General features: G+C 43.9%; 1 long non-coding RNA gene across 1 annotated transcript in view; it reads left to right on the plus strand.

Moving 5' to 3' along the window:
• Positions 1-18,806, plus strand: part of LOC138674065 (uncharacterized) — a 328,499-nt gene extending 309,693 nt beyond the window's left edge. Inside the window, exons 2-3 of the long non-coding RNA XR_011320463.1 lie at positions 8,902-8,948; positions 17,258-18,806. This is a non-coding gene — a long non-coding RNA (uncharacterized lncRNA). The remainder of the gene's footprint in view (positions 1-8,901; positions 8,949-17,257) is intronic.
• Positions 18,807-22,275: the final 3,469 nt, after the last annotated feature.

Raw genomic sequence — 22,275 nt, forward strand, 5'->3', positions numbered from 1 at the left:
GTATGGGTGTAATATGTGGGGAGGGGGCAGCGGCGAGTGGGATCGCACTGGGATTCCACTCGTAGGAGGCAGGAAAATGCCCCCGCTGCAGGAATCCGGGCGTTGGGGAAACCACATGGTCCCGATTTTTAAAGTATGGTGAATATTCATTAGCCACTTCCCAGCCCACCTGTCAGGGCTGAGCAGTGAGAGGGGAGCAGCAAAGGAATATTCCTTCACTTAAACAGCAGACACACATGGTTTCCCCAGCACTGGATTCCTGCAGCGGCTGGGGAGATGTGTGTCTGCTGGAGGAGCAGGGTGCCACAGGAGAAATCGCCGCATACCTGCTCTGCTGAGTGCTCCAATATAGGACCTGTGTGAGTCATGAAGAGAGCGGGCTGGAGCTTCACATGACAGCACAAAGCACTCTTTGTGTCGTCATCACAGGTCCTTTAGACATGATACTAGAATCTGCAAGATTCCTCTTATGACCTGTGGAGAGACAACAAGAGGGAGGGCTCTGTGCGGTCATGGGATGCTCCAGCTCTTTACCTCACCACAGTGTTGCTGGCTGGCTGCAGGACCTGCACAGACTGAACAACTAAGAATTAATTAAAAGGTTATTCACTACACATAAAAAAGCACTCCACAACTCCTGTGAACCATAACTCCCAGCATGCCATGGCATCTGCTGGACATGCTGGGAGTTATAGTTCTCACATGGGATTTTAAAGCAGCACTCCAGTGTTATTTTTCAGTGCTAGAGTGGTGCTTTAAATATAAGCCCTGTGCCCCCATTCTTACACTCACCCTCCAGCTTCTTCATATAGTACTTTACAGACACCACATTGATGCCGCAGCACCATCTTCTACCCATAGCTTCCAACATAATAACATACTATTATATATAATAACACCAGATATAATAGTATGTTATTTATGTTATTAAATATTTTACCACATTTTTTTTGCTTCAAATATTTTTTCCCTCTATTTTCCACCTCTAAAACCTAGGTGCATCTTATAGTCCGGTGCGTCTTATAGTCCGAAAAATACGGTAGTTAACTTTTTCAAATGGAATGGAAAAATATCTTTCAACTTCTGATCTGTGTTCTATTTTCTGTTGTGAATAAAGCAGTCTATAAATGATTTCAAAATTATTGCATTCTTGTTTTCTTTACATTTTCCACGGTGTCTAAATTTTTGAGAACTGGGGTTGTATATAAAATAGATAATAGTCATTGTTTTAGTGGAGGTTGTTCAGTCAGATAACATTGATATTAATGAATACATTTGCAGGTAGTAATGCAGCTATTGATGCAAGAGGATAAATTTCAAGATAAAAAAATCAGAAATTGGAATTGCATTTTGTTTGCCCTTATAGTAACACGTCAGCGTTAACGCACAGCCATCATATATATACTTCTTCTCATTGAAAAGATGCTTCATTTTTATTCATTTAATAATGGCTGAGCAAACACTAAAGCTGTTTTACCCTATAGTGATCTAACAACCAAAAACAGAATACCAATAGTCAAATATAGAGAGCAAAGTAGCCGGTGTTTTTTTTAGAAGTCAGAAAACTCCTTTAGGCTATATTCACATATCCGTGTGAGTGTTACATCCTAGAGAAATAGACCGTTTTTTTTTTTGCAGACGTTCTGAACTTTTGCTATCCATTGACTCTTAATGTTGCATAAAACTTGGATGGAACTCTTCAGTACAAAGTTTGTCTTCCCAGTTTCCTTCATCTCACGCAGATCCCCATAGACTTTAATGGCCAAATCTGAAAGGCAAAACTGATGAGAATAGGACATGCTATGAGTCTCATCGACTGGAGACTCTGACCCATTTTTGAAAATGATGTGCATATGGATCAGTGAAACTCTATGGGTCAGTGTGCTATCAAGGAAAAAAAGGGACACCAACTAGGACATTCCCTTTGAATGTATGAATGTAGTCTTAATCTTAGTTTTACCAGAAAGCACATCCTTGATATGAATTAGAGAGATTATAAGTGAAAAATCAGGGTGTACTAACTACATAACAATTTCCCTAAAGGAGTGGTCTCCCAAGCATTTATCTGATTGCCACCTGTCAGGTTCCAAATACCGCATGGTGATCGGCTGCTAAAAGCTATAGATGTCAGGGCAAATGAAGGATTGCACAGTGGAAATTATTATTATTATTATTTATTATTATTCATTATTATAGCGCCATTTATTCCATACATAATAAAAACAGGTACAATAATCTTGAATAATACAAGTCACAACTCAGCAAGCAAGGGTGCTGATCTGGATAATAGAAGGTCACCCCCAAATCAGACCCCGTCTATAACTTCCATATGACCCAATTGAAATATAGACAGAAATAGATGAGAAATAACTCCATCCATTTTAGAATTATTATATAGTTTGTGATAGTTAATAACATTTAATTTAAAAAGTCTGTCAAGAACATTTTAGAATCGAGGCTCTCCCAGAGAGCCGCTGCTTGTGGGGGGCTCCTGCTACTGGGACACACTGTGATTATCTATTATTGTAACAAGAGCAGTGTTGTGCATGCTCGCGATTCCTGCAGGGAAAGGAAGAATTGCACAGTGCCCATTTAATGGCCATCCTGGTGAGCTGTGCTTGATGTTGCTCTGAGCTCTAGTTAATAAAGAGAAACATGCCATGCTAGAGGAAAAATGATACAAGTCTTCATACTAGTCAGTGTTCACCATTTTAGAATGACGATCAATATCTGAAGGCAAAACCTTGAAAAAAAATCTTTAGAGACATTTGGTTCATTGTCAGTCTCTCTAATTGTTTTGTCTACTTAGTCCTACAATTTATATGTTGGTATTATTCAAGAGAGCTACATTTAAAGGCAGAAAGTTTTTATAAATTTAGTGTATCTCGGCTTGCCAAAGGGTATGGCAGGGGTGGGGAATATTTTTGCTGCCAAGGGCCATTTGGATATTTATACCATCCTTCAGAGGCCGTACAAACTCCGCTCACAAAGTACATCCTGACTCTGGCACTGGTGTCAGGACGTAATCTTTCATTGCATGCCCTTCAGTGTTCAGTAGTGAACACTGCATGTGTGTGCTAACAGAGCAAGAAGAAATTAATGAGCTGGTTGTAATCAATGTACACCTCCCTGCCCAAGAATGCGGTCCCTGAGAACCTGCCCGGGGGACTGATAAAAGGTCATCGAGGGCCATAAATGGCCCTGAGGTCTGAGGTACCCCACGCCTGGGGTAAGGTAACTGAAACGCCAGCCAGAGCCGTGGGGTTCTTGGTACCGGGTCCGTTACTTAAAGGGTGTGTCAAGGCGGCGGCGACCCAGTCTGTGGCCCTGGGCGCTCATGTTAAAGGGATAGTCTTTAAAGGGATTTGTAAAATAATAAATGTTTGTGACACCACCTGTGGTATTCGGTCATGGATGAACAACGCTGCTTAAAGGGAACCTGTCACCCTGTTTTTTCAGTAGGAGATAAAAATACCATTAAATAGGGCCTGAGCTGTGCTTTACAATAGGGTATTTTTTGTCCCCTGATTCCCTACCTATGCTGCCGAAATACCTTACAAAAGTGGCCTTTTTCGCCTGTCAATCAGGCTGGTCAGGTCGGATGGGCGTGGTCACAGCGCTGTTTCTCCCCCACATCTTGCTTATGTTCCCGTTGGTGGCGTAGTGCTTCTTGCATGCGCAAGTGCCGAATGCACTGCGCAGCTGTAGAAAAAGAGCGCGCTCGCTGCTATTCACCGGTTTCTCGGCGGGCGCGGCCATCTTCCTGAGGCCGCGCGTGCGCAGATGGAGTCTCCTGCTTCCCGGGGCTTCAGGAAAATGGCCACGGGATGCTGCGCGTGCGCAGATGGACATCGCGGCGGCCATTTTCCTGAAGCCGAGTTCGGACTCGGCTTACTCGGCTTCAGGAAAATGGCCACCGCGATGTCCATCTGCGCACGCGTGGCATCCCGCGGCCATTTTCCTGAAGCCCCGGGAAGCAGGAGACTCCATCTGCGCACGTGCGGCCTCAGGCAGATGGCTGCGCCCACCGAGAAACCGCTGAATAGCAGCGAGCGCGCTCTTTTTCTACAGCTGCGCAGTGCATTCGGCACTTGCGCATGCGAGAAGCACTATGCCACCAACGGGAACATAAGCAAGATGTGGGGGAGAAACAGCGCTGTGACCACGCCCATCCGACCTGACCAGCCTGATTGACAGGCGAAAAAGGCCACTTTTGTAAGGTATTTCGGCAGCATAGGTAGGGAATCAGGGGACAAAAAATACCCTATTGTAAAGCACAGCTCAGGCCCTATTTAATGGTATTTTTATCTCCTACTGAAAAAACAGGGTGACAGGTTCCCTTTAAAAGGGTCCTCTGGGGTGATGTTATGGCAGCCAGATGGTATAACTTCCCACAGGTGAAGTAGGTCCCCAGGGCTCCCGGTGAATAGATGAAGGAAGGTGAGTGGTGCAGTAAAGAATGAGGACACAGTTGTGCAGTCTCTTTACCAGGCTTTACTGATGGTAGCAGGCAGCCACAGTCCAGGGCACCAGATCACAAGTACAGGCAGGGTCCGGCCAGCTTGGAAGCGAGTTCAGAGTCCAGCTTTACCAGGTGGAGTTAAAAGCCTTCCTCTTAGTGTGGTGCTATTATAGTCCCTTACTGCCTATGGCTTCTTAGCAAGGTCCTCTCAGTTATATCTGTCCTTTATTGAAGTGGGACACAAACCCATATGACAGGAGACTCAAGCCTTTTTACAGGGTCTCTCTCATGACCCGGGCTCTATGTGTCACTGTGTCTCCTGGGCATTAGGGCGGACAGTTTCTGCAGTGCCTCCTAGAGTATGACACAGTTACCGGTATCTGCACTCTATCAGGGAGGTAGACCACTCTCAGCTATTCTCCCTTGTTGTCACTCTCCTGTGCTTCTCTCTCCTGCACGTTAGCTAAAGGCTGTTCTTTCTTCTGTATCTCGCTATCTAGGAGCTACAGCACCTCAGGCTGTATGGCCCCTCACCCGTCCTTCTGCCTAAGACTGCTCCAGTCTGCTGTCTGGTACCAACTGACCAACTCTTCCTAACTGCCTAGCAACTGCCTAGCAGCTGACTCCTCCTCCCGACCAGAGAGAGCAGCTCCCCTGAAGTCGGTGTAGAGCTCCCCCTTCTGGCCTGGAGTCAGAACGGTGTTATATGTGCTTTGTGGTTACCTGATAAAAGGAATCCTTCATCGCTTCCAAGCGTGACTTCACTCTCCCCATGACGAAAGCAATGCCACTGTGACAATCAGGACCCTGGGGCTTCACACTACTAGGATAGATTGATGCTATAATATGTGGAATGTAGGGTGCCGGAAACTGAAGAATCGCAATCACTCAAGAACCCCACCTACTTTCTACAAAATCTTGAATAAATATGGCTTGCGCTTAAAATGTTACTTTTTAATGTCACAATTTTTGCACATGGCCCTTTGTATATTTCCCCTATAAATTTTATTTAGGGCACAGAAGATAATTATATATTCCATTTAAATGTGTCCTTCATAATGTTTCGATGTCAATAAGAAATGGATGACAAAATGAATATTTTCATGAATCTTCTGACATAAAACAACATAAAGTTTCTAGCATTAGAAGGGTGACAGCGCCCTCTTCCTGTAAGAAGTAGTAATCCTCTATGTCAGTGGCTGCACAACCTAATAATTCCCAAGTCTGCAAACAACTGATTTGAGTTAACACATTTAATTCCAGATAATGAATATTTAAAGGGTTGTCCAAAAACAAAAAGGCAGGAGATGTGGTACAGTAAAAAAGACAACAACTTATATTTACTTGATAAATCTTCTATTGCTCCAGTGGTCCTGTAGGACTTGTAGACCTCTTCTGCAATAATGATATGCAGACTATACGCACGTGATTGTTGCGGCATAGGCAGCCTGTCCTCATTTCTGAAGTCAAGAAGACCTGATAAATTTGAAGAGATAATCTCCAAAATACTCAAAGAACTTTGATTTAGCAATGCCCTCAGTGAAAAGAATTACAAACTCCCTTTGGGGGTACTGCTCAAAGCTTATTGTGTATCCTGAGTACAGCATCTCTCAACCCAACTAAGGCACAAATGCTGTGACTATGACCAAATGATGACTGTGGTCCAACCCTGCAAGGATGGTCCATGAGAACATACCACAGGCGATTGTGGCCTCATTTATAGGTACATATGCATTCACAGTCTTATAAGATGCATAAGAATCTGCCAAACTTCCTTCATGGGGCTTAATTTAGGAGGTTTTTTTTAATAGTAACACATTTAATAATCTCCAAAACTACTGCTTAACATCTACATTTAGGTTTAGACTCTTTTTTTATAATACGATATTGCATGCTTCCGGAGGACAGTGATTTCCTTCTAAAAAAAAAGAATCAAGTAGCTAATCTTACTTATCTGGAGGCAATATCGTAACTGACTATATAACAGTCTGCTATGAGTAGAAACAGTAAATCAGTGAATATTAGTGTACAGGGCTGGGATAAGAGATAGACAAGGTTGGCACCCGCCTATGGAGCTATCTCTTGCCTCCCTGCTGGAGCTAAACGTTGAAAAAATAAAAAACATTGCTGAATGCCTGTGGCCTCCTGATAACTTCCTCAGAAGGAATGCAGGATTTCCCGCAGGAAATCAGCACACTGAGGCTGGGGGCACTGACACCGCTCACGGCCGGTGCTTTGACCATCACTTCCTCTCTGCACTCAATTGTATTTGTGTCTGTAGAAAGGAAAGGAGTAGAGGAGCCGTGATCAGATCCCTTCTCTGCCAGTAGTTCCATCAGAATGCAGACTACTTCCATCATGCGGGCTGTAGGAGATGGAGCAATCAGGGAACATCGGGTGCCCGATGACATCACTGCATTGCGCTGTCCTCCACCTACTCCTATTTCATGGGCTGTAGGGGACATTGTAATGTACATAAGGTGCTGTGGGGGCCATTTTGGAGGCTGTGGCGGACATCATCATACGATATATGAGGGGCTGTAGTGGTGACTATACTATATAATGGGGGCTATATGGGTGTAGTGGTGAGCATCATACAGTGTAGGGCGACAGTATGAGTACAGTTTGGAGAGGGCAAGGTGATGGGCAGTATGAGGGCATAGTGGATCAGAATGGATATGAAGAGGGAGCAGTTTGGAAGGGATGAGATGGTAGGCACTAGGAGGGCATAGTGGGCCAGAATGGGGGCATAATAGGAAGATAGATTAGCATGGTGGGGGGACAGTGTGGAGCTATAGAGAATGAAAGGAAAAACTAGAGAGCGTACAGCCATGGTATAGACTGTGGTTCTTAAGGGCAGATGTTGTGGCAGTTATAGCTGATAATGGCAGACAGTGTGGTGGTTATAGATCATTAATATGGACAGTGTAGAGGTCATACACCGTAGAATGCTTACTTAGGGCATAATATGGAAAAAACTTTTTGTGCAAAGGGCTTTTTTCCAGGGCACTGTTTTGGGATATGCTGCAGAAAACTGGAGAAGAGGGAAGTTTCCTAGACAAGCTGTGTATGTGAAAAATCATCATGACATCTGGATAATTTGGAGACGAAAACAAAGAGACAATTCAAAAAAGATGAAATTGTGAACCTGCACTGTGCGTTACACTTTCTCTTTGGAATGCTGGGTAAATTAAATTCAGGAATAAGATCAGTCAGTCCAGCAATCAACGTGTTTTGAAAACACCAGTTTTCTTCCACACATTCTCAATAGCTTTATGTGTGTGCTCTGTAGCTCGACATCTTCAATAACTATACATGCCTAATTTTATTTTTGTATTAAGGCATCATGAGGCGACTAACCTGTTTTGTGCACCCTAACATTGTAGGTTGAGTGGTGTCTATACATATTACTCTAGAATCCCTGTCAGAGGGAGCACTTAGATAATCCCAATACCTCCTCCCAAGCGCAGGTTCACAATTTCATATTTTATTTTAATTTTAGTGACAAGTGGGTTGGTCATATTACCTGCAGCTTGGATAAGAGGCTAATCAGGAGCGCCATTGTGGTAATTCATATTGACTCAAAAAAGATGTCATCGATAAGGTATCTGTATGTAAATGTGTGCTTGGTTCTTGGATTCAACTACTTATGTTGGTTCTGTTGTGTATTCATGTACTAATGATGGTTCTGGCGATATATTCATGTGCTGATGGTGGTTCTGGTGACATTCATGTACTGATAGTGTTTCTGGTGACGTATTTATGTACTGATGGTGCTTCTGGTGACGTATTTATGTACTATTTAAAATGTTTCTTAAAGTGTATGTCAGATTTCAAATAAAACCAGAGAATGACAAAAGGATCAAAAGGTGAACTACTATTACATCAGTATTTTCATTATATACAATACTGCTTGGGAGATTTGCAGTTCTGGTGGAAGAAATTCAAAGTGTTCTAATGGTCCACTAGATAGAGAGAGCAAAATATGAACTTTTCCCCTGGGTGCTGGCAATCCATGCTACATCACTGACAATAGTTTGATAGTTTCATAGATTATGATGCCTTCATCAGTCACTCCCATCCCTATAAGGAATTTAGATCCTTCCTAAATATGGTGCAGAGGTTAAGAATTAAGATATTTGCAAGTTTTTTCTTAAGGTTTTTTCAGACGGCCATGTGCTCAAAAATAACTGCACGCAGAGCTGCACATGAAGCTAGTCATCACCATGACTGTCCTGTTTTTTCTTTACAATAGTTAACCTGACCTTAAGGATTATATTAAGATCATTTTCATGTACAGTCTGTTAAAAAATGTGGGTTGACAAATACATACTGTAGATGCAAAAATAAGTAAATTTTATTTTATTATTAAATTGTAATATTACCGATGATAAAGAATAATTACTATTGATTGTCCTTTTCTTTTCTATTTTTTGCAGTGAATCTAAAAGAAAAAGACAAAAAAGCAGCTATCCATAGTGTAAGGGTATGTTCACACGTTCCTGATTTCCATCCTTTTTTTTTCAGGACTGAAACCGCAGGTCTTTGCAGAAAACGCAGGTGCGTTTTTTGGTGCGTTTTTGGTGCGTTTTTTGATGCGTTTTTTGATGCGGTTTTAAGTGCGTTTTTTGATGCAGTTTTCTCTGCAGATTGTCTGTGTTTGACACAAATAAAGCTTACTGCAGTGGGGGTGAAAAAAAAAAAATGATGTCATTTCCTTGTCCAACCCTTTTCTTCTTCCATCCTCCATTTTGGAACTTACACATCAAAATGAGTGGACGTGCTGAGCGTCGGCCAGATGACAGCCCACGGATCCAGCTCCGCACGCCACACCGGATTGCGATCCTGGGGTTGATGCTTCTAATTCTGAATCGACATGCACGTCAGTTAAGCAGATGTCTGTTTGTTTTATATATTGGGTTATGGGTACATGTCCACGTTCTGGAAACGCTGTATGTTTGGCGCTGCGTGTGGCCGCAGCGCCAAACATGCAGCGCCCACATGTAACAGTATAGTGGAGGTGATGTCATGAAATCACGTGTCCACTTTGTGTCATCCGTCAGCCCTGCGACTCCGGACATGCTGCGCGTCTTTTATGATCACAGCATGTCCGTGTTCCTTGTTGTGAAACCGCGGCTCCACAAGGAATAAAACAGGGCCCTATGCGTGGGGTGCGATGATGCTGGATTTGTACAATGAACACATCTGGCATCATTGCGTCCCAGAAGGGGGTGGGCCTTCCTGAATGTGGACACATACCCTTACATAATCCGCATTGTTTTCCAGGCATGTTTGATATATTTTTCTAATTTTTGTGTTTACAAAATATTTTTTTATTTTTTTATTTTAGAGGCAGCGGCGGCAGAGAAGACGTGCGCAGAAACGAATGTGGGTGCACCCGCTTGTAGCAGACCGAACTGAGAAGGGGCACTTTTATGTGCTGTACAATGATTTGAGGAGGTAAGTAGAAATATATTGAATGACTAAGGCTACGTTCAGATTAGCGTTGCGCGCCGCTGTGTCGGCGACGCAACGCACGACGCACGAAAAAACGCGTGCAAACGCACGCAAAAACGCTGCGTTTTGCGACGCGTGCGTCGTTTTTTGACGAAAATCGGACGCAGGAAAAATGTAACTTGTTGCATTTTCTTGCGTCCGACGCTAGCGTCAAAAACGACGCACGTGTCGGAAAACGCAACAAGAAAAACGTAAACATAGGGGCGCATGACGCGTGCGTCGCCACTGCGTTTCCCGACGCAGCATCGGCAAACGCTAATCTGAACGTAGCCAAATTTACATTTTTTTGCTAGCAATACTTGTGAAGTAACCCTTTTTTGTGTTTCTTTTTCAATTTTCAGATATCCTGAAAAATTGATATCGTTTTGTCGGTTACCAATTATGGCATTCGACAGACTGCTCACCATCCTGGCACCCCATTTAACACTGCAAGACACAGGAAGACATGAGGAAGTCCATCTCTGCAGAGGAAAGGCTGCTCATCACCTTGCGGTAAGTAACAATTTTTTGGGGGGAATGTCGTTAGGTCTCTATTTTACACGTCTCTGTGTCCAGTATGTGTGATTAAACCAACCCAGTCCTCCTGTTGGACAGGGGGCACACATACACACACACACGTGAGATACGGGCGAGTGTTGCATGGTAATCACCGGCCCTGCTGCCTGCACTCTGGAGCGGAGTGTGCACCCACATACCAATACATGGAGCCGCACGCTCCACAACGGAGTGCATGCAGCAGGTCCGGGGATTACCATGCAACACTCGTTCATATCTCGCATGCGTGTGTGCACAAGTCCCATCAGGCCTTTTATTAATGTTTTTAACACCCTTTGTGTTGTGCTGGGTGTTAATGCCAGCATTATTGAATGGTGCTGGACGCATATTATAGCGGCCTTAACGTGTGACATGTTGTAATTACCTTTTTGTGTGACATTTCTAATTTTCTTTTTTGTTTCTTTCCAGATTTTTGGCCACAGGAGAGAGCTATACATCCCTGCACCTCCAATTTAGAGTAGGTAAATCTACCATCTCTAACATTGTGAGGTGTACATGTACCGTCATCTGGCAGAAGTTGCAGCCCATGGTGATGCCTTCCCCAACCGAGGAGACTTGGCTGCAGGTTGCAGCAGGCTTTCAGTCTGTGGCCAATTTCCCAAACTGCATATGTGCAGTCGATGGTAAACATGTAAGGGTTCAGCAGCCACCACGATCAGGATCACGTTTCTTTAATTATAAGAAGTATTTTTCAGTGGTCCTGATGGCGGTGGCTGATGCCCATTACAAATTTGTTGCCATTGACGTTGGTGCCTATGGTAGTACTGGGGATTCTCGGGTGTTGCGAACGTCACAGATTGGGATGCAAATTCTTCGAGATGGCGGCACGCTCCCAGCCCCAAGACCTTTGCCGGGTTCCACACATCCAGTGCCCTTTGTGATGGTATCGGATGAGGCGTTTCCCTTAACGACAACCCTGCTGCGCCCATACCCACGAAGGGGACTGGATGCCCGACGGAGGATTTTTAATTATCGGCTGAGTCGTGCACGCAGATATGTGGAATGCACCTTTGGGATCATGACTAGTCAGTGGAGGATCTTTCACACTGCCATTCAGTTGGACACAGACACCGTTGATGCTGTGATAAAAGCTTGCTGTGTACTCCACAACTATGCTCGTGAGTACAACACTGACGTAGATGTGGAGTACCAGCAGCCAGTATTTAATCCAGTGGTCAACGGGGGTCTGGGCAGGCCGTCCAACTCTGGTGTGCGTGTGTGAGAATCCTTCACTGACTACTTCATGAGTCCAGAAGGTGCCGTGCACTGGCAATACTCCTGTGCTGGTGTTGAGCAGCCTGACCAGCAGAGAAGGATGCATCTACACTGACCCCCCCAAAAAAGTTGCCGACATCTCTGCTAACAGTTTTGAAAACATCCCGAAGAATGATAAACGACAGCAACCAACCCAAAATTTTTTTTAAAAAAATTTTTTTTTCATGTTACCCAAAAAAGTTTAAAAAAATTGGTTGTAATATAAATAAAAAATCTATTTTGGTTTAATTTGGTTTGTTTTTTTTTATGTCAAAAAAATAGTTGGTGTTTTCAGAAATTAACAGCAGTATGAGGTATACAATTGTTAACACATCAACCCATAAACCACTAATCGATAGCCCATAAACCCAGGACAGCGGCCTTGTCCCCATTGTCTAAAAAAGAGAATATTTTGTGTGAAATAAAATTTATTTTAAAGAACACAAATTCTTGGTAATTTTTACAAAAGATTTTTCAATTTGAAAAAAAAAAAAAAAAAACAGCCCCTTTCAAATCCAACAGGCAACTGGAGCTGCAAACAAAAGCACAACTTAGTGCAACTGAAAACTTTTGCCCACGTTCAATTAAGAAATGTATATTCGGGAGAATAGAGGAAATTTGTTCCCTCAGATTGATACGGTGCTCCCCCCAGATGCTGCGAACTGCCTCTGTCTCCAGAACTTCCTTGGCTGTGTGCCAAATACTGGGGTCTTGTAGCTGTTTCAGGTGTTCTGTGACGGGGCCTGAAAAGTCCCAACACCCCCATCAGAACCTCATTGTAGGGAGAAATCGGAGCAGGGTCCTCCAGAGCAGTGAGGGACATCTGGACCATAGACATGAAAAGAGATTGTCTATCCGGTGGCAGGGAGCGTGTTTTTCTGGCGACAGTTTGTGCAAAGGAGTCGCAATGGTCATCGGTACTTGTTTTTTTTAATAAATCTAATGTGTCACAAGCAATTTGGACAGTTTGGTCATCTTGGTTCTTCTTGGTTTTTTTTTTTTTTTTCTCTGCTGCCACCGGATAGACAGCTCTCTTCTCCACTCTCACAGCTTCTGCGGAATCAGATGCTTCAGCAGCTGCTGAAGTAGATGTTGATGCAGCAGCTGCTGAAGTGGATGCTGATTCAGCAGAAGCTGTGGGAGTGGAGGGAGAGATGGTCCCTCCCACTCCAGAGGAACTGCCTGCTCCATCCTCTGTGTCGCTGTCCTCCAAATCAGCTACCGACATGTTTCCTTCCGTCCTGTTGGGGAAAAAAAAACATTAATTTTTCGCACAACATATTATATATAAATAATCTTGTGGAGTGGATTTTAACTTACTTTCTCAATGTCCTGCTGGTCACAAGAAACTGCAGCTCTTCACTGAACGGGAATTTAGTTTTGCTTGGCGAAGAGCCACTCTTTGAGCATTCATTGAGGAATTTAGTAAAACGGTCTCTGATGGAGCGCCAACGTTGCCTCACATCTTTATCTACCAAAAAAAGGTTACAAAAAACAACAACAATTTTTTAGAGATCTAAACAAATTATATTTTTAATATACTCAAGGTTTACTAAATAAATGTAATTAAAATTACCGATTTTCTGCTGTGTAGCCCCAGGATACTTGTCCCAATCCGGGATCAGGTCGCGCACTATTTTTGTCCAGGCTAGCTCCCTGAAGTACTTGTCCTTATAGGACTCATCGGATGGGTCCCACAAGGCCGGATAATCACGAACCTACAATAAATACAATAGTGTCATCTCATAATCTATAGCACGACCAAGTAATGTTACACAAATGCTTGAAATATATCAAAGTAACCCCTAATAAATGAACACAAGCACAAACTGAAAACACAAACACCAATAAAAACGTTCGTGTGCAGTTGTTTTACTACTAGCTCTGGCGCCGTCAATCCTGAGCGGTGCGTGCGCCAATCAAAAACATTAAGTAAAAAACCCACTATAAACTGAAATAGTTAGGGTAGGGTTAGGGCTCATAACCCTAAGCACCCTACCCCTAAAGGGATCATAACCGGAAAGTGATCCTAACCCTACCCCTAAAGGGATCCTAACCCTAACCCTAACCCTAAAGGGATCCTAACCCTACCCCTAAAGGGATCCTAACCCTAACCCTACCCCTAAAGGGATCCTACCCCTAACCCTACCCCTACCCCTAAAGGGATCCTAACCCTACCCCTAACCCTACCCCTAAAGGGATCCTAACCCTACCCCTAACCCTAAAGGGATCCTAACCCTACCCCTACCCCTAAAGGGATCCTAACCCTACCCCTACCCCTAAAGGGATCCTAACCCTACCCCTAACCCTAATGGGATCTTAACCCTACCCCTAACCCTACCCCTAAAGGGATCCTAACCCTACCCCTAACCCTAAAGGGATCCTAACCCTACCCCTAACCCTACCCCTAAAGGGATCCTACCCCTAACCCTACCGCTACCCCTAAAGGGATCCTAACCCTACCCCTAACCCTAAAGGGATCCTAACCCTACCCCTAACCCTACCCCTAAAGGGATCCTAACCCTAACCCTACCCCTAACTCTAAAGGGATCCTAGGGTTAATGATAGGGTTGCTATTGTAAGGTGGCATTAAGCACGGTTAATAATGGAGAGGCGTCAATAAGACGCCTATCCATTATTAATCCTATTAAGGGTTACTATAATATATGTGGACCCCCTAAAAAAAATACATAGGGTCCCCCTATATTTTTAGTCCAGAAAGGCTAGGCAGACAGCCGTGGGCCAATATTTGAAGCCCGGGAAGGGGTTAAAATACCCATGGCTGTTCCCAGGCTATGAATATTAACCCACAGCTGTCTGCGTAGCCTTTCTGGCACTAAAACATAGGGGGCCCCGAAAAAAAAAAAGTGTTGGGGTCCCCCTATATTTTTAGTCCAGAAAGGCTAGGCAGACAGCCGTTGGCCAATATTTGAGGCCCGGGAAGGGGTTAAAATACCCATGGCTGTTCCCAGGCTATGAATATTAACCCACAGCTGTCTGCGTAGCCTTTCTGGCACTAAAATATAGGGGGCCCCGAAAAAAAAAAGTGTTGGGGTCCCCCTATATTTTTAGGCCAGAAAGGCTGGGCAGACAGCCGTGGGCCAATATTTGAGGCCCGGGAAGGGGTTAAAATACCCCTGGCTGTTCCCAGGCCATGAATATAAGCCCACAGCTGTCTGTGTAGCCTTTCTGGCACTGAAATATAGGGGGCCCCGAAAAAAAAAAGTGTTGGGGTCCCCCTATATTTTTAGGCCAGAAAGGCTGCGCAGACAGCCGTGGGCTTATATTCATAGCCTAGGAAAGGGGCCATGGATATTTGCCCCCCCCTGGCTACAAATATAAGCCCGCAGCCACCCCGGAAAAGGCGCATCAAAAAGATGCGCCAATTCCGGCACTTAGCCCCTCTCTTCCCACTCCCGTGTAGCGGTGGGATATGGGGTAATGAGGGGTTAATGCCACCTTGCTATTGTAAGGTGGCATTAAGCCCGGTTAATAATGGAGAGGCGTCAATGAGACGCCTATCCATTATTAAGCCAATGAAAGGGTTAAAAAAAAACACAAAGACTAGAAAAAAATATTTTAATGAAATAAAGACACACACTTTTTGACCATTTTTTATTTTACGCTTAATCCGTCCTGAAGACCCTCGACCTGAAAAAAAGGCAAAACAAAAAAACAAATTCATACTCCCTGGCCCTGTCCGCAGAAATCCATCGAGGGTCCCACGAAGATCTTCCATGGAGAACAGACACATCCAGAGATGTGTCTGCTCTCCACGGCTGCAGCAACACACTGACAGGAGCCATAGTTCCTGTCGGTGTGTCACTGCGCATGCGCGAGCGAGTTTACCGGCGGTCATTGACCCCGGCACTCTCGCTTAACGGCAGTGCTGCGTGGGAAAGTTCAACGCAGCTGTACTGCCATTAACCGAGAAGCCGGCGCCATTGAGCTCCGGGACAGTACGCAATACACTGCTAGGAGCTTCGCTCCTGGCAGTGTATCACCGGAGAGCAGGAGATCGGCGTGGGACACTCGGTTATGGATTCTGCGGACAGGGAGTATGAATTTGGTTTATTATTTTTGGATTTTTTCATGGAGGATCGAGGGCTTCGCCTACAAGTGTGGTGTTGGTGAGTATATACTCTATGTTATGTGTTGTATGTACTGTACTGTGTGTCATGTTTGTGTATTGTGTGTTTATGTTTGGTGTAAACTTTACTATTGTGCTAAGTCGCCGGACACAGGGACAACTCTCCCATCCTAAATACCGGATGGGAGTAGTAGTCCCATACGGCGACTTAGCACAATGGAGGCATATCGTCGCATGGGGACGGACACACAGACATACCAGATCAATCAGACGCCCGACATCGATCCCCATACGACGGTATGCCTCCATGATGACAGTCTCTTCAGGAACGACACTCCGCCCACGCACTTCCGCCCACGGACTTCCTCCCGCTTCCCCGCACTTCCTGCTGCAGCGGTTCTGCACATCAAACCGCAGTAAAACCCGCAGATATATTTTTGATCTGCGGGTTTTACTGCGGTTTTGACCTCACAATGGAGGTCTATGGGTGCAGAACCGCTGCGGTTTAGGAAAAAGAAGTGACATGCTCCTTCTTTTTTCCCGCAGCTTTTCTGCGCGGCTTTTTAAGGGAAATTCAGGATCATGTGCACAGCGGTTCCTGTTTTCCATAGGGTTACATTGTAATGTACCCTGCATGGAAAACAGCTGCGGAACTGCAGCGGCAAAACCGCTGCGGTTCCGCAGTAAAAAACGCACTGTGTGAACATGGCCTAAACGGTTTAGGTAAATGTAGTGTCTCTTAGAGTAAGTGGAACTGCTCGCCTTGGCGAAATAAGCTTAGAACAGGCACAACTCTGTGAGTTTGCAAAGAGTGGACCAGCTGCTGCTCCTCCTTGTACCGTTTATGCATGATGGCAACTGCAATGAGTAATGCAAAGGGTGGAAAAAAACAAGGAACCATTGGGTACAGCTGGAAAATGACGGCTCATGGGTAGTGGTATGGTCAATTTGTTGTGTCTACGTGTTTCAGCACCTAATGAAGGCACCTATAAAGCATCAATAAAGTGACCAAACCTCTACCCAAGCAAGTGCCTTTTTCTTCTATACACTGCATTTTTTATTTGTAGTAATTGCTCTTTAAAAGAATATAATTTTGCCTTTGAATTCTGATGACTTAACCTATTTATAAAAAGCCGCTGGTAATATTTTTATGCCAAGCACAAAAAGACTGAAAGTCAGCAAAAATGATGTGTATGCTTGAATTATTAATATATTTATTATATTTAGCTCCATCTTTATGCTGTGCAGCCAATAAGTTTTAATGCCTTGTATAATCTATTTATTCTGCGGAAAAACTGCTGTCTTGTGCTAAAATACATGCTCAGGTCTGGTAAGAGCCATTTGTCTGCTTGACTGCCTTTTCTATTCTTTCTTTATAGGTTTCCTTGCTGAGCGTGGACATCGTACATATATCACATACTTAAAGCCATAAGGAAGTGTCAGGAACATTATTAATAAATAGTGTTTAAATCTGGATCTGGAGTGTATTCCAACTATCAATTCAGAATACGGACATGGCAATTCTTGTAGTGTGATAAGAATAAAGAATCACATTCTCAACAAATATACAACTTATTTGCCCTTCATCTGAAAATTGTATTTATCAATATTATGCAGTATTTACTAAGAAATCTACATGTATTAACATTACTGTTGAGCCACTCCCTTAGTGTTTGAGTTCGGTTCGGTTCGTGGAATTGGGACGTGTTCAACGAATGTTCCTCGAACGTTCGATGAACACCGTCGAACCCCATTGAAACCAATGGCAGGCAAATACAAACACATACAAACGCATAGAAAACACATAGAAAATACCTTAAAAGGTGTCCAAAAGCTGACAAACTGCTCAGAAGACACAACAAACACATGGGAAAGTCACAAGTACATATAGTCATGCGAAAAGAAAAGAGGTGGAGGAGTAAAAGGAGGAGGAGACACAGATGTAGGCATGCCATGCCCTTCTAAAATGAAGAAAGGCTGGTGTAAAAATCTAAAATCAGCCTACCAACACCCTGATGTCGTGACAAAAGAACTTAAAAAAGGAATATCTTTAGGTAGAATGGCGGCGGGTCCATTCAGAACACTTTCCTTAGAAGACGTAGTGGTATCCCCGTTGGGAGTTGTGCCAAAAAAGGAACCCAATATATTCAGACTAATCCATCATTTGCCATATCCAAGGGGCAGGTCAGTAAACGACAACATCGACGCGGAACAAAGTACAGTACTATACTCAGGCGGGTCAAGAAGTTGGGAAGGGGCACCCTAATGGCCAAAACAGACATTGAGGGGGCGTTCCGGTTACTACCTGTGCCTCCGAATAGTGTCCTCCCATTGGGATGCTTCTGTGAAGGAGCATACAACATAGATCGCTGTTTGCCCATGGGGTGCTCCATATCCTGCTCACTATTTGAGGCGTTTAGTTGCTTCCTCGAATGGGTCGTCATGGACGTTTCTAAGGGGGCAAATATTATCCATTACCTCGACGACTTCTTATGCCTGGGCCCCAAAGATTCGCCTCAGTAGTCCACCTGTGAGAAGGAGAGAGCTGGAGGGAGAGCGGACACCCCAGAGCCGAGGGGTTAGATTGAGAAAGGAAGAAGGCAGTGTAGCTTGCTTCATGGGTGGGGTACTCTGCTGAGTAGCAGACACTGCTACTAGGCCCAAAAGAATTTCCTGGGCTAGATGCAGTTAAAAATTAGTAATTAGATCTACAGGCGATGTAGCTTGCTTCATGGGTGGGGTACTCTGTTGAGTAGCAGACACTGCTACTAGGCCCAAAGTATTGCCTGGGCTAGATGCAGTTAAAAAATAGTACTTAGATAAACAGGCGGTGCAACTAGCTTCACAGGCAGGCTACTCCGCTGACGTGCAGACACTGCTACTAAGCCCAAAACAATTTACTGGGTTAGATGCAGTAAAAAAAATATTAGATACACAGGTGGTGTAGCTAGCTTCACAGGCAGGCTACACTGCTGACGTGCAGACACTGCTACTAAGCTCAAAACAATTTACTGGGTTAGATGCAGTAAAAAATTATTAGACACACAGGAGGGCTACTCCACTGATGTGCAGACACTGCTACTAAGCCCAAAAGGATTTACTGGGTTAGATGCAGTAAAAAATTATTAGATTCACAGGCGGTGTAGCTAGCTTCACAGGCGGGCTGCTCAGATGACTACCAGACAATGCTACTAGCCCAAAAGGATTGGCTGAGCTAGATTGCACCAAATGCTGTGACAAACACTTGCACAGCACTGGCACAGACCTGCCTGGCAAAAACTGCTATGAACTACTGTAACCTACCCTGAAAAGGGCTGATATTACAACTAGTCCCGACTAGTCCTAAACCTATCTCTCTCTATCTAACTGCAAATTCGCTCGCAATTCACACTCTTATACTGTATAGCGCTCACAGCCGCAGCGGTGCTGTCTAACACTAAGCTGCAGCAGTGAGGAAATGGTGGCGACGGGGAAAATGGCTGGTTCTTATAGGGCAAGGACATGTGACATACACAGCCAATGACACATGCCCTTGCTTGTGTGACTCACATGCACATTGCTGTGTGCGCACTGCTGATAGGCTGAGAGACTGCACCGCCCCACTGTAAATGCGGGAAAGAAAAAAAAATGGAGATCGGCATTATTTCTGCACAGATCTATCCCCTCTCTCCTCCCCCCCCCTCGGACACTATACACTGAAACAGTCTATTAACATTGATAAACAGCAAATTGTTCGAGTTCGTTGAACGACTCATACATCACCCAAAACAGCTCTAATTTGAAATTGGTGAACAGTTCGACTCGAACACCGCTCATCTCTAATTAACATATGTATTATTTCGTGATTTTCATCTGTCAAAGTAAAAAAAGATGAAATTGGTAGCAAAATGTAGAAAAAGTTTCCCACAGCACATACTATAGACTGTATGTTCTTAAAATCTACTAAGAAATTTTCCACAAAGCAGGCTTGGGGTTTTGCAATATGTTGCCATTATAATTCATCTGTATTCCCATAATAAATGGTTAAATGGGTTTATCTGGAAAAAAGAACCATGCCTACGAGGTACAGTCATTGATGTAACTCCAAATCTAAAGGACCAAGAGTAAGGTGTGCCAAATTTATTAAAAGCCACTTAAACTTCCTAATAAATACAGTGGCATGTAAAAGTTTGGGCACCCCTGGTCAAATTACTGTTGTTGTGAACAGTTAAGCAAGTTGAAGATGAAATGATCGCTAAAAGACCTATAGTTAAAGATGACACATTTCCTTTGTATTTTAGGCAAAAAAATATATACAGCGAGAAAAATAAGTATTTGATACACTGACAATTTTGCAAATTTTCGTACCTACAAAGAATGGAGAGGTCTGTAATTTCTATCGTAGGTACACTACAACTGTGAAAGACAATCTAAAAATTAAAAACCTGAAAATCACATTGTATGATTTCATTTTATTGCATGAAATGAGTATTTGATCACCTATCAACCAGCAAGAATTCTGGCTCTCACAGACATGTTAGTTTTCCTTTAAGGAGCCCCCCTACTCTGCACTCATTACCTGTATTAATTGCACCTGTTTCAACTTGTTACCTGTATAAAAGACACCTGTCCACACACTCAGTCAATCACACTCTAAACTCACCACCATGGCCAATGCCAAAGAGCTGTCTAAGGACACAAGGGACAGCATTGTAAATCTACACAAGGCTGGGATAGGCTAGAGGACAGTAGGCAAGCAGCTTGGTGAGAAGGCAACAGCTGTTGGCACAGTTATTAGAAAATAGAAGAAACACAAGATGACTGTCAATCTTCCTCGATCTGGGGTTTCATGCAAGATCTCGCCTCATTGGGTAAGGAAGATTCTGAGCCCAGAACTAAACAAGAGGATCTGGTGGTCAATGAGCAGTAGAGAGCTGTGACCACAGTGTCAAACATTACCGTTAATAATACACTATGCTGTCATGGATTAAAATTCTTCAAGGCACGCAAGGCCCTTCTGCTCACACCACCACATGTTTTGGCCCATTTAAAGTTCACCAATGACCATCTGGAAGATCCAGAAAAGGCATGGGAGAAGGTCATGTGGTCAGATGAGACCAAAATAGAACTATTTGGTATCAATTCCATATTTGGAAGAAGAAGAAGGGTAAGTACAACCCTATGAAAACCATCCAAACCGTGAAACTTGGTGGTGGAAATGAGTCCCTTTGCTCAGCATTGAGTAGAAGCACCCTTTTGAGCTAGTACAGCCATGAGTCTTCTTGGGAATGATTCAACAAGTTTTTCACATCTGGATTTGTTCACATCTGGATTTCTTCCTTGCAGATCCTCTCCAGTTCCGTCAGGTTGGATGGTGAATGTTGGTCTCTCCAGAAATGCTCAATTGGGTTTAGGTCAGGGCTTTGGCTGGGAAAATCAAGAATAGTCACAGAGTTGTTCTGAAGCCACTCCTTTGTTATTTTAGCTGTGTGCTTAGGGTCATTGTCTTGTTGGAAGGCAAACTTTCGGCCAAGTCTGAGATCCAGGGCACTCTAATAGAGCTTTTCATCCAGGATATCTCTGTACTTGGCCGCATTCATGTTTCTTCAATGACAACCAGTCATCCTTGTCCCTGCAGCTGAAAAACACCCCCATAGAATGATGCTGCCACTGCCTTGTTTCACTGTTGGGATTGTATTGGGCAGGTGATGAGCAGTGCCTGGTTTTCTCCACAAATACTGCTTAGAATTATCATCGAAAAGGTCTATCTTCGACTCATCAGACCAGAGAATCTTATTTCTCATAGTCTGGGAGTCATTCATGTGTTTTTTTTAGAAAACTCTATGTGGGCTTTCATGTGTCTTGCAATGATGAGAGGTTTCTGTTGGGTCACTCTGCCATAAAGGCCCGACTGGTGGAGGGCTGCAGTGATAGTTGACTTTGTGGAACTTTCTCCCATATCCCTACTGCATCTCTGGAGCTCAGCCACAGTGATCTTGGAGTTCTTCTTTACCTCTCTCACCAAGGCTCTTCTCCCACAATTGATGGACGGCCAGGTCTAGGAAGACTTCTGATGGTCCCAAACTTCTTCCATTTAAGGATTATGGAGTCTACTGTGCTCTTAGAAACCTTGAGTACTACAGAAATTCTGTTGTAACCTTGGCCAGATCTGTGCCTTGCCACAATTCTGTCTCTGAGCCCATGACCAGTTCCTTTGACCTCATGATTCTCATTTGGTCTGACATGCACTGTGAGCTGTGAAGTCTTATAAAGACAGGTGTGTGCCTTTCCAAATCAAGTCCTATCAGTTTAATTAAACACAGCTGGCCTCCAATGAAGGAGTAGAACCATCTCAAGGAGGATCACAAGGAAATAGACAGCTTGTGACTTAAATATGAGTGTCTGAGCAAAGGGTCTG

Source organism: Ranitomeya imitator, chromosome 4 (assembly GCF_032444005.1).
Source record: "Ranitomeya imitator isolate aRanImi1 chromosome 4, aRanImi1.pri, whole genome shotgun sequence".
In the NCBI taxonomy this organism is placed as follows: Eukaryota; Metazoa; Chordata; class Amphibia; order Anura; family Dendrobatidae; genus Ranitomeya; species Ranitomeya imitator.